This window comes from Triticum dicoccoides, chromosome 2B, assembly GCF_002162155.2.
Source record: "Triticum dicoccoides isolate Atlit2015 ecotype Zavitan chromosome 2B, WEW_v2.0, whole genome shotgun sequence".
Taxonomy (NCBI): Eukaryota; Viridiplantae; Streptophyta; class Magnoliopsida; order Poales; family Poaceae; genus Triticum; species Triticum dicoccoides.
This window is the reverse complement of record NC_041383.1, coordinates 3,557,067-3,573,998: the sequence shown is the minus strand read 5'-3', so window position 1 is coordinate 3,573,998 and position 16,932 is coordinate 3,557,067. Positions and strand designations below refer to the sequence as shown.

The window sequence follows — 16,932 nt, the reverse complement described above, 5'->3', positions numbered from 1 at the left end:
CAAGAAAGCCACGAGGCGGCCACGAGGGTGGAGGGCGCGCCCCCCTGCCTCGTGGGCCCCTCAAAGCTCCACCGACGTACTCCTTCCTCCTATATATACCTACGTACCCCCAACAGATCAGATACGGAGCCAAAAACCTAATTCCACCGCCGCAACTTTCTGTATCCACGAGATCCCATCTTGGGGCCTGTTCCGGAGCTCCGCCGGAAGGGGATTCCACCACGGAGGGCTTCTACATCAACTTCTTAGCCTCTCCGATGAAGTGTGAGTAGTTTGCCTCAGACCTTTGGGTCCACAGTTAGTAACGAGATGGCTTGTTCTCTCTTTTTGGATTTCAATACAATGTTCTCCCCCTCTCTCGTGGAGATCTATTCGATGTAATCTTCTTTTTGCGGTGTGTTTGTTGAGACCGATGAATTGTGGGTTTATGATCAAGATTATCTATGAGCAATATTTGAATCTTTTCTGAATTCTTTTATGTATGATTGAGTTATCTTTGCAAGTCTCTTCGAATTATCAGTTTGGTTTGGCCAACTAGATTGGTAGTTCTTGCAATGGGAGAAGTTCTTAGCTTTGGGTTCAATCTTGTGGTGTCCTTGCCCACTGATAGAAAGGGTTGCAAGGCACGTATTGTATTGTTGCCATCGAGGATAACAAGATGGGGTATTTATCATATTGCATTAATTTATTCCTCTACATCATGTCATCTTGCTTAAGGCGTTACTCTGTTTTCATTAACTTAATACTCTAGATGCATGCTGGATAGCGGTCGTTGAGTGGAGTAATAGTAGTAGATGCAGGAAGGAGTCGGTCTACTTGTTTCGGACGTGATGCCTATATACATGATCATACCTAGATACTCTCATAACTATGCTCAATTCTGTCAATTTCTCAACAGTAATTCGTTCACCCACCGTAAAATACCTATGCTCTTGAGAGAAGCCACTAGTGAAATCTATGGCCCCCGAGTCTATTTTCATCTTATTAATCTTCCTACGCTTTATTATTGCTTTGCTTTTTTACTTTGCCTTTTTATTTTACTTTGCATCTTTATACCAAAAATACCAAAAATATTATCTATCATCTCTATCAGATTTCACTCTCGCAAGTGACCGTGAAGGGATTGACAACCCCTATTCAGGTTGGTTGCGAGGAGTTATTTGTTTTGTGTAGGTACGAGGGATTTGCTCGTGGCCTCCTACTGGATTGATACCTTGGTTCTCAAAAACTGAGGGAAATACTTACGCTACTTTGCTGCATGATCCTCTCCTCTTCGGGGAAAACCACCGCAAGCTCAAGACGTAGCACCATGTAAAAGTTTTCCTCTTTCCATCCTTTTCTCTGCACCCAAACCGGTCGAATGGCTGAGCCAGACCAGCCTAAGTGTCACCGACCCGTCCCATGCACCCGCTCGCAAATGGCTTAAGCTGCACCAGGTCGCATCTTCACCTGACTCGTGCACCACCAATGGTTGCCCTCATATGCATACGCTTAGGGGCAAGTATTTGAAGGAGTGGGCGACACCTATGGAGAAAATGAACACACATAAAGCATCTCCAATACGTGATTTAAAATATAGTAGAGGCGTAAAGAAAATGCTCTTTACGACATTTTGACATAAAAACGGTGCTCCAACAGCTGCCCCAATCTCTATATTTTTGTGGTCCTAATTAGAGGCACCCTAAAAGATACCCTCTTGTGCTGCAAATATACAACACCATGCACAAGTCTCGCAAAACAAAAACGCAGCCGCGTGCAGTCAAACCACCATCCGGAACATTCCCTTAGGTGAACATGCAGAAATGCCTCCCCTCCCACTCCGTAGCTGCTACCAAATCCATTCAAATCAGGCCGCTTCCGGCCAAAGACGCCACCACTGTACTGCTGCAAAGTCAGATCCACCGAGCCCTCTGTCGCTCGGACTGCCGCACCACCGCAACTACTGAATGGCACCGAGCCGTCGCACCGACCAATACAAATCAACCGGCCCAGGCGGTAAATCCTCGACTATGCCTTAGTCTCGATGGAATCAGCCGCCATCACTGCCGAGCCAATAATTCTATAAGATCCATGAGTAACTGCTATAAGATCCATGAAACTTCAATGCTATGAAACATCGCTGCAATCTGCGGGCCATTGTCTTTGACCAAGGATAAATGTTCCTGAAGTTAACTCATGTGTGTGCTTGTCTTTTTATTTAGAAAAAAAGGTTTCATCTTCATCTTCAGCAAATAAAAACTCTTCAATTCCCGCCCCATCTGGAATAGTGCACAAAGTTTATTCAGTAGACCATGAACGAAAATCCCTACCATGGTTTACTAGACCACATGATCCTGAAAACCAGATCAACACATAGAAGGACAACTTAAGGAGAAGGAGAACTAGTATTTCGCAAGGCGCTGGTGTCGTTGACATAGTCGATAAAGAAGACCTCAAAGAAAAGCTATAATATTTGCATCTGCCAACCTCACGACATAGTAGAGACGATGGATCACAGGTAAAAACAGTTAAGATCTTGGACCGGGCAGCTATGGTTAGGTAGGGGGAGTTACCGTCAAGCTATGATACTTTAATAACATGGCATAAAGATGGTAATAAATGCATGCCCTAATTTATTAGTGTTAGCTATCTAGAGTTTTTTTATACTCCCTGGGTCTCTGATGGTGGAGCAGGCACATGTGACTACCTATCCTTCCTCTGTAGGAAGCGACAGCAAGCACAACACACAGTTCAATCATGGAGTAGAATAGAAACATTTTCTTTGTACTCATTCTCCAATTTATAAGGCCCACATGTACTGAATAATCATCAATTCGACCAACATAATGCTAGTATTATATCACAAGAAAAATATTCCATAGAAAACTTCTAAAGATATACCATTTATGATATACATTTGGTGTTACTTTGATTAAATGATTACTTTAGGGATACACTTCGGCCTTATAAATCGAAAGAGGGACTATCTAGTATAATTCGCCCGACTGCTAATGCGCATCATGCATTCATCTTAAACTCAATGTAGTATAATCGAAAAATGATGTACAATGGATTATTGGCTCTATGCATAAGAGACCTGCATGCATGATGAGTGATCACAACAATTGGCATCAGTGTTTTGCTGACTATACATTGTCACGCCAATTGCATGTGTTGAGCTAACACTGTAATGCTCTGTGTGCGGCTGCTATGAGATGCAATCTAGGGGCTGCCATGGACTTTGACCAACGATCCATCCTATGAAGATAAATACAATACATGCGAGAAGAAATACATTCCTGAAAGTAAACTTTGATTTAACTTTGGCAGTTCCATTATTTTTCTCTGTACATTCTACATAAATTAAAATAGTTTTGAATTGTTATTTTTACATGCTCTATCAAATTTAAATTAGTGTGATATTTTGGATTACAACACAAATTGAATGTAAATTTGGCAACCAGTTTTTTCTATTAAGTATATGTACAACGAACAACTGGACCCAGAAAGGGCTGGAATATTCTGATCTGAGGTACATCTGAACTGCCAAAAAGATAAGATACATATTCAAGTTTCAAAATAAATGAATACAAAATATTCATGTATATAGAGGATGGTTACAAGTATGTGGATGTAAATTCTGAACATAAACATGACAATACTATGTGACATGTAAAAAACGGACAAAATGGCTAAGGAACAGTGCAAGTCACAAGTATAGCAAGCTAAAATAGATTTCTCCACGTCGGAAATTGATGATTTTATGCCCATCAATCGAGTGGGTCTAAAGGCACTACCGGATAATCAACCGGAAGGTTGGTAGATTAGTAGTGCATGCAGTCGCCTTTATAGTTCGGCCGGCCGGCTGCTAACGATGAGAGACAATATTTAAAGGCCTCAGGCACACATTCTCCTTCCTCCCCGAACAAAGCTATCTATAGCCTAAGCTACTAAATCTTCGAAACAAATAAGCAACGGTTAATTTCCATGGCGTCCGGCAATGCTGCTACTCCTACATTCAGCTACGAGCCCTCACCATGGATGGACTTCTTTGCTGGATATGAGCAACTACCATTACAGGTATATAATAAAGGCTAACTATTTATGGCACAAAATGTCACCATGCACAAAGGTATTTATTTGTAACTATTGTATGCATTTTTGTACTAGTATCTACTACTCCGGCCTACGTTAGGCCAGCCAAAGAGGTGCCAAAATATACACCATGCACCCACTACTTGCAGGCCCAAGTAGGAACACATTTCTAGTTACCATCCATGCTCCTCTAGTGATCCATGTCAACCGGTTGCTTATCGTGTGTACTTCACTAGTCGACACTTCTTATAGTATCTGAATATGTGTACAGAATTTATATTTCACATATCCAGCGGTACAGATTTGTCATATTTAGATGTCTACTTTGTATAGCATCAACACAACGCATAGTCATAAGTAAATCGTCTAGTGTAACTCCATGCTTGAGTGGAAGCAACTTGAAACCACACGCATGCTTTTGAAATTAAATATGCTGGCCACGACCGACACAATTAGAAGATACATGTGGGTAGCCTTTGGTTGGCATATGTTGGGAAGTTGGACTCAATGAAAGGATATATATGGTTATTCTATACAGTCATGTACTTTTGGTCCATTTTCTTTCACTGGAGATACGAGTTGTTAGATTTTTTTCAACTATTTTTTGTTTTGGCGACATTTTTTTTACCTAGCTAAACCTTGTCCCTTTTGGTTAATTAAAAATGTTCAATGCTTGCATTGCAGAAATCCAAGCAGTGGATGACACTTAGGGCAAAAAAACTGAAGGAAGACATATGTATGTTGTTTAAAACCAGCAATGACACAATGGTAAAAATGTCCTTAGTGGATACACTACAACATCTCGGAATCGATCACCTCTTTGAAGACCAGATTGACACCGCTATGAGGCAAATCCTGAAGAGTGAATTTAGTAACTACAACCTCTATGAAGCTGCCCTTCCGTTTCGCTTGCTGAGGGAACATGGACACTGGGTATCTCCAGGTATATATGATCCTAACAATTTTCTCTTGTTATACATAGTTGGTTACGAAAAATTATGAAAGAAAAATCATGATGTTCAAATTTTTAACTGACTAAGAAATTGAGTTATGAATATTAGATTGGTAACCTTATTTGCAAAATAATTCATAATACGGACGGCATGTGTACAACAATAGAAGCTCCATTGACAATGTGGTCACGAGAACACCAACATTTATTTATCGATTTACAGATGTTTTTAATCGATTCAAAAGTGAAGATGGAAGCTTCATCAATGATATAACAAATGAACCCAGGACACTATTATGTCTATACAATGCATCTCATCTTCTAATTCATGGTGAGGCAGAACTCGAAGAAGCCATAGCTTTTGCAAGGCATCATCTTGAGTCATGTAGTAGTAGTTTAAAGACCCCACTAGCTCAACAAGTCCAACGTGCCCTTCACATACTAATGCCAAGGACAAATAAGAGGGTGGAAATGCTACATTATATCCTAGAGTACGAACAAGAGGAGCATAACCCGATCCTACTGGAGCTTGCCAAATTGGATTTCAACCTTCAGCAAAATTTCCACTTGAAGGAGCTCAAAGCTATTACCAGGTATGTTATTTATCTCTCTTATATAAACAGAATATATAACCCAGTAATGATTCATGAGTGGTTGCCCTCACATACTACATCTTCAAACAAACAAAAAGCCAAAAGTCTAGTTAATACTACATTTTAGTACTTAACGTCATTGAAATTAAGAGCTTACATGGTTGCCTTTTTTGATCAATATGAGAATGCATATTCATTAATGGTTCATGATGCTTCAGTGTTTCATTAGTTTCTGTGCATTGTAGGATAATTACATACATGGTGTAGTGATAGAGGAATGCACATGCTTTTAGTAATAATTGACCATTGTTCTTTTATCTCTTAATGGGGCTAGCGATGTTATATTCTATGTGGGCTATATATGTACTAGTTCAGATAACATTGCTTAATTAATTCACAGGTGGTGGAAATATTTTTTTAGATATATCGAGCTAAGCTTTATCCGCGATCGTGTGGCGGAGGGTTATACATGGGCCTCTATGTTGTACTATGACACAAAATTTGAGCTCACTCATAGTATGATCACAAAGATGATTGTACTAATTACCACATTGGATGACATATATGATAACCATGCCACCCTAGAGGACAGTTGGAAGCTACATGAAGCAATGCAAAGGTGGGACTGATTTAGATGTACATTTTATCTCTCAAATTGTCAATGCATCTAATGTATATTCCACTAAGATAGCGAGTCCATATCATATCAATACATCCTTAGAATCACTCCCAATCGCAGTCAGTAAATATGTGCGCAACGTGATTTTTCCATGATGTTCAAAGTGATGAAGTAATTACTAACATGTATATACTGGATAATAACTATTTTTAGTATTTAAGAAGAATTAATTCAACACCCTGCATTGTCGTGACCATAAGAGTGCAATTCTAACAAGAAAAAATTGGTATACAAATAATGCTTCAAACTAGGAGCATATTACTATTCTTTCGATAATCACCACGTCCAGAGGTGGACGAGCTGAATCCGATGGTGAATTATTGATTTGTCCGGTGCCCCCCACCACGTCCCTGTGCGCGGGCAGATCCACCGCTAAAATTCCATGTTGATATGAAATTTTCATAAGTCTTAACACAATAGCACTCATTGGTACATACAAGTAATGAGATAATGCTCACTACTATCTAGTTACAATTGCAATTTCAAATGAAAATGTGATGCATGATTAGATTATACACAAACATATATGTCGCCATAATAAGAGGTGGATGAAAGAAAATCTAAATGCAGTAACGAATGAGATATATTGCCTATAACGAAATCATGATGTCATGTTACACTATTTGCCTCATGGAGCAAAGTGAAACTAGTGGTTCTTAATTTGTTGAAGAAAGACGAAGAGTATATGAAAATAAAAGGTTAGGTTAACATGCAAACAAAGAATTGTCAAACTACGATAACTTGTCTTAAGATTGTTTTTGTGAATTGTCCTTTAAGATGGGATAAGAGCGCCGCTTTTCTCCTGCCGGAGTACTTGAATAAGTTCCATATGAAGATGCTGAGGACATTTGAGAATTTTTAGGCTGAAATGCCAGCCAATACGAACTACGATATAGCACACCTGAAAAAAGCGGTAAGTTCATGTACCCTTTTCTGTCTTGTGAAAAACAACATCTCTCTCTCTCTCTGTGTGTGTGTGTGTGTGTATGGTTGTGCATCTATCTCTCTCTCTCTCTCTCTCTTGTTAATTTTGGGGTTACATCTCTTTGTTTGTGTGCAGGTCCAAACTAACGTGACTGGTGATAACCCGCAAGTATACGGGATCGCAACAGTTTTCGATAAGTAAGAGTGTCGAACCCAATGAGGAGCTAAAGGTAGAATAAATATTCCCTCAAGTTCTATCGAACACCGATACAACTCTACGCACGCTTGACGTTCGCTTTACCTAGAACAAGTATGAAACTAGAAATACTTTGTAGGTGTGAAAGGCTAGGTTTGCAAGACAATAAAGAGCATGTAAATATAAACTAGGGGCTGTTTAGATAAAGATGCAATAAAGTAAATATTAGTAGAGAGCTTTTTGTCACGAGAAAGTTATTTATCCAAGGCAATCGATAAGTAGACCGGTAATCATTGTTGCAGTTCTATTTGAGGGAGAGCATAAGCTAACATACTTTGTCTACTTGGATCATATGCACTTACGATTGGAACTCTAGCAAGCGTCCGCAACTACTAAAGATTCATTAAGGTAAAACCCAACCATAGCATTAAAGTATCAAGTTCACTTTTATCCCATACGCAAACAACCTACTTACTCGGGTTTGTGTTTCAGTCACTCACGCAACCCACCATAAGGAAATCATAAACATATTGCAAACACTACAGCAGGAATTCCTCACGCTTGCGCGACACGGAGGGCACAATAGGACAGCACCAATAATAAAACATGCAACTCAAACCAATCACGATCATCAATTAACCCATAGGACAAAACGGATCTACTCAAACATCATAAGATAGCCATACATCATTGGGAAATAATATATAGCGTTGAGCACCATGTTTAAGTAGAGATTACAGCGGGTAAGAGAGAGGTTACACCGCTGCATAGAGGGAGGAAGAGTTGGTGATGAAGGCGGTGAAGTTGTTGGTGAAGATTGCGGTGATGATGATGGCCCCCGGCAGCGCTCCGGCGCCACTGGAAGCAAGGGGGAGAGGGCCCCCTTCTTCTTATCCTTCCTTGACCTCCTCCCTAGATGGGAGAAGGGTTTCCCCTCTGTTCCTTGGCTCCCATGGCATGGGAGGGGAGACAGCCCCTCCGAGATTGGATCCATCTCTCTGTTTCTGCGTTCTCTGATTCTACCCCTTCACCGTTTCCTTTATATCTGGAGATCCGTAACTCCGATTGGGGTGAATCTTTCGCCCAGACCTTTCTCATAAAATTAGCTTTCTTGCGCCAAAAGAAGAGCTTCAACCGCCTTAGGGGTGGCCCACGAGATCCTAGGGCGTGCCTGCCTCCCTGGGGCGCGGCCCCCTGTCTCGTGGACACCCCAGACACTGTTTCACGTTGATTTTACTTCCCAAAAATCATAAATATTCCAAAAAAAATCTCCATCCATTTTTATCCCGTTTGGACTCCGTTTGATATTGGGTTTCTGCGAAACAAAAAACATGCAACAGACAGGAACTGGCACTGGGCACTGGATCTATATGTTAGTCCCAAAAAATAGAAAAAAAATTGCCAAAAGTATATAAAAGTTGAATAATATTGGCATGGAACAATCAAAAATTATAGATATGACAGAGACGTATCAGCATCCCCAAGCTTAATTCCTACGCGTCCTCGAGTAGGTAAGTGATAAAAAAAAAGATAATTTTTGATGTGGAATGCTACCTAGCATAATCTTGATCATATGGCTAATCATGGCATGAATATTAAGACACAAGTGATTCAAAGCAATAGTCTATCGTTTGACATAAAAATAATAATACTTCGAGCGTACCAATAAAGCAATCATGTCTTTTCAAAACAACATGGCCAAAGAAAGTTATCCCTACAAAATCATATAGTCTGGCTGTTGCTCTATCTTTATCAGACAAAGTATTTAATCATGCACAATCCCGATGACAAGCCAAGCAATTGTTTCATACTTTAGTAATCTCAAACTTATTCAACTTTCACGCAATACATGAGCGTGAGCCATGGACATAGCACTATAGGTGGAATAGAATATGATGGTGGGGGTTATGTGGAGACGACAAAAAAGGAGAAAGTCTCACATCGACTAGGCATATCAACGGTCTATGGAGATGCCCATCAATAGATATCAATGCAAGATAATCCTCTCCTTGAGTAGCTGGACTGGTTTTTTACTTCTGCTAATTGGATCTCCTGTTACCCTTCCACTCAAGTGTTGCCACTTGCAAGGACAGCTTCAGATCATGTGCCATGTGTGGTGGCTATCAACACCTCTATTCCAAAATGTAACATCTTTCGTTTTCAGAATTATTGTGTGGAGTTGCAGGGTTTTCTTGATTGTGTGTCTTCTTCTTGGTCTTCTACTTCAAACAAAGCACACATTACTGCGAATATTGCTGCTAAGTTCAAATCCTTGAGGAGAGATCTCAAGAGTTGGCATATGAATGTCTCCAAAATGAAGATTTTAATTGCTAAATGCAACAGAGTGGTTCTCATTTTGGATTGCTTGGAGGAGTTGAGGCCCCTTTTCAGGAATGAATTCAACTTCAGAAATCTTGTCAAGTTGCATCTGGAGCATCTCTTGCACCTTCAGTACCTATATTGGAGGAAGAGATGTACTGTTAGATCCATTAAAGTGGGTGAGGAGAACACTAAATTTTTTCATACTCTGGCCTCTGAAAGATATAGGCATAATTCCATTGCTTCATTAAGGTTGGAGGATGGTTCTGTGGTGTCTGATCATGAGCAAATGGCTGCTGCTCTTTGGCTTAATTTCAAAAACAGAATGGGCACTAGTCATGGGATTGAAATGTGTTTTGATCTCTCCTCTATTTTGGTTAGGGTGGAGGGTCTGGATTCCTTGACCAACCCTTTCTCCAAGGAGGAAATGGATAACACTGTCAAGAAAATGCCTATTGACAAGTCACCTAGCCCTGATGGATTTAATGGCTTTTTCTTCAAAAAGTGTTGGCACATTATCAGTAAGGACTTCTATGCTTTGGCTTCTGCTTTTCATGAAGGGATTGCTAATCCTGAGAATATCAACTATTCATACATCACCCTGGTGCCCAAGAAGAGGTCTCCTGAATCTGTTAATGACTTTAGACCTATCTCTCTTACTGGTATGGGGGTTAAGTTTCTTTCAAAGATGGCTGCTAACAGATTACAGTTAGATATCATGAGATGTTTGCACAAAAACCAATATGGTTTTATCAAGTCAAGAACAATTCAGGACTATGTGGCTTGGACACTCGAATACTTGCATCAATGTCACCAGTCTAAAAGGCCTATTGTTATTCTGAAGTTGGACTTTGAGAAATCTTTTGATTCTATTGAGCATGAGGCTATTTTTCAGATTTTGAGGCACAAAGGTTGCAATGAGAAATGGATTTCCTGGGTTAAGCAATTCCTTGCTTCTGGTACTTCTTCAGTTCTGCTTAATGGAGTACCTGGTAAGAAATTTACCTGTAAAAAGGTGTTAGGCAGGGTGATCCTCTCTCCCCACTCCTGTTTGCAATTGCTGCTGATTTGTTGCAATCAGTTGTGAATGATATGTTTCATGAAGGACTCTTGGAGCTTCCCATTCCCTGTCATGACCAGGACTACCCCATTATTCAGTATGCTGATGACACCCTAATTATCTTGCATGCTGAGAATATCAGTTGGTTGCTTTGAAGAAGATGTTACTTCTGTTCTCCAAGTCCACTGGGTTGCATGTCAACTATCATAAGTCTTCTATGCTACCTATTAATGTAGATTTTGTGGAGATTGCTAGGCTGGCTTCAGTTTTTGGTTGTCTGGTTGGCACTCTGCCTTTTACCTATCTTGGGCTGCCTGTGGGAATCAACAAACCCAAAATTCTGGACTTAATGCCTTTGGTGGATAGCATGGAGAGGAAACTTTCTGTAAGCTCCTCCTTCCTTGCTCATGGAGGAAGGCTTCAGTATTTGATCTCGGCCCTCTCCTCTATTCCTATTTTTTTCCTATGCAGTCTGGACCTGTCTCCTGGTATCTTAAAGCAATTAGAGAGAATTCAGAGGAAGTGCCTTTGGAGAAAGTATGGGCAGGAGTCTGGTCAATCTTTGGCTGCTTGGAGTTTGGTTTGCAGGCCAAAGAATAAAGGTGGGCTGGGTATTTTGAATTTGAGGTTGCAGAATGAAGCTTTAGTTCTCAAACATGCTAGTAAGTTCTACAATAAGGTTGATGTCCCCTGGGTTCATTTGATTTGGAATACCTACTATCATGGGAGAGTCCCTCATGCCACAATCATCTGTGGTTCCTTCTGGTGGAGGGATATTTGCAAGTTAATGGATAAGTTCAGGCTGGTCTGTGTTGTGCATGTTCATAAGGGTGACACAGTCCTGTTTTGGTCTGATTCTTGGTCTTTGGGGGACTCCAGTGCCCCACTTGATCAAATATTTGCTAGGCTATTTTCTTTTGCCATTGACCCTCTTATCTCTGCTGCTGAGGTTTTTGACATGTGTGAGCTCACTTCTTTATTTCATTTACCCCTCTCTGAGAGAGCTTTTGGTGAGTTACAGACATTGCAATCCTTGCTTGTAAATTCCAGTCACAACAACCAGTTGAATGATGTTTGGGTTTGGAAAGAGGATGGAAAGGACTATTCTGCCAAGAAATATTATTCTTTTCTGCATAAGCATATTGTGCCCAACCCAATTCTGTCCTGGATTTGGGCTAGTTGTTGCACCTTGAGGATCAAGTTCTTTGCTTGGATGTTGGTCATGGATCGGCTGAATACCCAGGATATGCTGGAGAGAAGGCACTGGAATGTTTCTGACTCAAATTGGTGTGTGCTGTGTCCCACACACACCAAGGAGGACAGGGATCACCTATTCTTTCAGTGTAACTTTAGTTGCAGGGTCTGGAATTATCCTCAAATCTGCTGGCCTGCTGGAGATGACATGATTGCCATTGCTTATCAAGCTAGAAGGGATTTTGCATGGTCTTTCTTCTATGAAGTTGTTTTTCTAGCTTGCTGGAATATCTAGAATGTTAGAAATGACAGGGTTTTTAGGAATATCAAACCATCTTTTCGTAGGTGGAGATCTTCTTTCATTTTGGACATCTCTCTATTAGTTCATAGGATTAAACCTAAGTTCAAAGATGATCTGATTAGATGGATATCTTTTTTACCTCCTTGAGGTTAGTTTTTCTCCTTTGCCTTTTTTCCTTTTGGGTCTCTCTGACCTTGTAATTACTGCACATATGTATCTTGTTTGGGAGTAATAAAATTGTTGTGGGGCCCAAGCCCTACAGTTTCAGGTAAAAAAAAGTGAGTGAGTAGGGAGTGACATTCAACGGATGCACTAGAGCTATAAGTGTATGAAAGCTCAAACTGAAAACTAAGTGGGTGTGCATCCAACTTGCTTGCTCATGAAGACCTCGAGCAATTGAGGAAGCACATCATCGGTGTCGTGGAATTAACACGTCAGATGTCCTAAGGTGAGGACTTAGTCATGAGGCCGTGCATCTATGTGGCAGCTTGAGAGGGGTTGAGCGGAATTGAGAGACGCAACACAAGACAAAGATTTAGACAGCTTCGGGCCCCGGGAAACATCATCCGGTAAAAACCCTACATGCTGTTTGAGGCTAGATCTCATTATCATCACGAGGGAGTCGCCGTGAACCGACTCTCCTTTAGTTGTGGCTAGCCCTAGAGATTGTTTCTTGCTTGTCCCTCTTTGGGGAGCCCTGCCCCTCCTTATATAAGTTGAAGGGGCGGGTTACATGTTTAGTCCAACTCGGACTTTAACTTAAACTATTTTGACTTCCTTTCCTGGGCTTCTTAATGTCTGTCGGTTTAACATTGTCTGCCGGTTTAACATTGTCTGTCGGTTTAACAACGTCTGCCAGTTTAACAATGTCTGCCGGTTTAACAATGTCTGCCGGGTTATGATTGACTTAACACCTGCCGGTGCTACCATCTGTCTTAACTCTGCCGGTTTAACACTTGCCGCTTTACCGTCTGTCTTAGCCATCTGCCGGTTTAACACCCGCCAGTTTACCGTCTGACTTAGCCATCTGTCTTAACTATCTGCCGGTTTACCATCCACCGGTTTACGAAGTCCCGGCCGGTTTACGACTCCGGCCGGGCCATACCGCGGGGTATATCTGTGGGGCCCAAGCCCTACAGTTTCAGGTCAAAATAAAAATAAAAAAATGTGAGTGAGTAGGGATTGCCATGCAACGGATGCACTAGAGCTATAAGTGTATGAAATATCAAACTGAAAACTAAGTGGGTGTGCATCCAACTTGCTTGCTCATGAAGACCTCGGGCATTTGAGGAAGCCCATCCTCAAAATATACAAGCCAAGTTCTATAATGAAAATTCCCACTAGTATATGAAAGTGAAAGCATAGGAGGCTCTCTCTATGAAGAACATGGTGCTGCTTTGAAGCACAAGTGTGGTAAAAGGATAGTAACATTCCCCCTTCTCTCTTTTTCTCTCATTTTTTTCTTTTCTTTTTTTTCTTCTTTTTTTTCTTTTTGGTGGGCTTCTTTGGCCTCTCTTTTTTTAGTTGGGATTCTTTGGCCTCTTTTATTTTTCATAAAGTCCGGAGTCTCATCCTGTCTTGTGGGGGAATCATAGTCTCCATCATCCTTTCCTCACTGGGGAAATGCTCTAATAATGATGGTCATCACACTTTTATTTACTTACAACTCAATATCTAGAACAAAGATATGACTATATGAATGCTTCCGGTGGTGTATCGGGATGTGAAATGATCTAGCGTAGCGATGACATCAAAAAACGGACAAGCCATGAAAACATCATGCTAGCTATCTTACGATCATGCAAAGCAATATGACAATAAATGCTCAAGTCATGTTAGTATTGATATAAACAGATTTTCTATACTTTAATATTAAACCAAACTCTCTCTCTCTCTCTCTCTCTCTCTCTCTCTCTCTCTCAAATCATACCGCGTGCTTGTTGTCTAGAAAAAGAGGATCGATCTTAAGTTCTCCACCAATAAATATTTACCCTTAAAAAACAATAAATATTTAATGTTCTACAATAATAACACAACACTTGATACATATATAAATGGAAGCATTCTCATATTCCCTTTGAATAGGTCAATTTACATACCGAAATGCCGAACACGAAGGACCCCACAACGACCACGGTGGTGCTAGCGACAAGTAACCAAACTGAAAATAGTGTAAAACCGAGACGGGATTCCAGCAATAAAAATCATTCCCATGCATTATTACAAACCCCATCCACAATGTTTTGAAAATGAAAAATAATGAAATTAAAAGGATAATCCAACAGACGTAACTGACGATGTACCTCAATCCCCATCCACACAATAAAGGACACATGCCACTCCGGAACTGCAACATAACGGAATTTCATCAACTCCAAAAGCTAGAATTATAATGGCGAGTAGAAGCTCAACAAACAAAAGAAGTCATGCCTCCTACTAGCCATCCAACAAGCATTCTTACTCTCCTATGTGGACATCAAAGGAAAAAAAATGTAAAACCCAAAGCACCAATTGCCACCAGAAAGATAGGGATATTATTAAAGCCAAATAGACTTCACGGCTACAAGCTATTTAGAGCAAGTGTTAGAGCACTGACATGAAAAGAATATGAGATCAATATGACTAATTAAAAAATGGACAAGACAACTCTTGGCTTAAAATACCATTAATCAAGCAAGATTTACAACTACAGGCTATTTAGAGCAAGTGTAGGAGCGCCGACAAGAACACAATATGAGTTCAACAATACGAGTTCAATATGGCCATTATTTTTTAATCACAAGAAATGAGGTTCTAATGGCTGATAGAAGATGAACATACAAAAAGAAGGTCATGCAAAATTCTGATTCTTTTTAAAATATTTGGTTATCACCGTCTAGACGCAACACAGTTTTAAGTAAGTGGAAAGAAATAATCCACACTGGTTTCATGTTGAATAGAAGTGCATGTACAAGAATCAAATAGAAGTGCATGCTAGCAACAAGGATAGAGGGATCGGATCAACTAGAAATAAAAAAAGTCAACAATGCCCTAGACAGTGGCAACCAACAATGGAAGAATTTTCCATTTTAGGCTCAAGGTATCTCAAACTTCAATTCAAAAAGTCCCACATCAAGAAAATCGGCTTTTTACGCTATCATGTTAAAAAAACAGTATACTTAAAGCACCCATAGGCGATGCTGAGGGTTCTATTCTATAAATCATGTTCTCAAATTTGGTGATTATGAGCACTAGGATATGATTAACCGGTATGTTTTCTATCATCTAACTAGTGCTTGTAGCAGAACTGTTATCTACTTGAACCTTGTACAAAAAACTAGTGTGGTTGCGTCATGATAGTGTTGTCACCCTTAAGGACGTGTGAAAAAACAAATAAAATTACAGGTGAAAAATAACATATACATCCACTTCTTGTTTTTCTCATCATTTGGCTTATGTCAATGATACCAAAAGTGAAAAAAAAACTAGTGAGAATCAATATTTATGTTTTGCACATAAAGATGAACAAGGACACTCAACTGAAAATATGGTAAAAAAGATGAGCATAAACTAACCGCACTCTTAAAATGATTCAGAAAACAAGCACAAGATGAAACCAAGAACTATATATGTGACGACATCATTTTTTTCTCCAACAAAAGAGAAGCCATCAGTTGGTGTGGCAAGATTTCTATGAAGAAGAAGAAAACAAGATTAGATCAAGAAACAACTATCAGTTGGCGTGGCAAGATTTCTATCAAAAAGAAGAAGAAATATTAGATCAAGAAACAACATGCATGCTCTTACATATAAGGCGGATCAACGAGTGCTAGGCGGCAGGCACGGTAATGGCCGACAAACCATGATCGGTCTAAGGGCCACCACGCACAGCTGCACCGGGCATGTCGACTGGTCTTAACTCGCTCCGCATCTCTTGCGCGGCAGCGTGGTCATGGCACAACCCTGAGCTGCCGGTGGATGTACATGACGCTGCTTAGATCCACCGTTGCCATCTACAACGTGGAGATTGAGGAGAGGGAAGGAGGTGGAAGGTGTGGGGCGGGGCGGGGCTGGTCGAGATCAAGGGGGCGTCCATTTATAGAGTAGAGGAGAGGAGAGGAGAGGAGAGGGGAGCGTAGGCAGCGATGGGATGAACGGACGGATGCGTCGGTTTGGGAAGAGGATAGAATTAATGGGGTGCCTAGTTTCAAAGAGGAAGACGAGGGAATCAAGGGAGGCTCTCTTGATGGAAGGAAGGAAGGAAGGAAAGAGGTGTATTCATCCAGCCGTGGAAAACGCTAGCTGCATGCAGTAATTATTCCTTTAATTTCCTTCCTTGTCGCCAGATTGACGCACACGCGCGATGGATTCCCTCTCTGACTCTCTCTATGGTATGGTATGGTATGTACTGCACAAACGATTTAGTCCCAGCGCTCCCAGAAATTACGCCGGCCACGTAAAGGTAGCCAGGCACTTTCCATGTGTGTATGCAGTAACTTCTTCCCATTTGCTCGTGTCAGTTTTTATTTTTTTAGGGAATTTTCTCGTGTCTGTATCTTTATTTTTATCTGTTTGAAGGAATTTGCTCATCTAAGACAAGACTCGTTCTATATACTATATATATATATATATATATATATATATATATATATATATATATA

The 16,932-nt window shown here is 40.5% G+C and overlaps 1 pseudogene; it reads right to left on the bottom strand.

Moving 5' to 3' along the window:
- Positions 1-14,311: 14,311 nt before the first annotated feature.
- Positions 14,312-16,932, bottom strand: part of LOC119366694 — an 8,308-nt pseudogene continuing 5,687 nt past the window's right edge.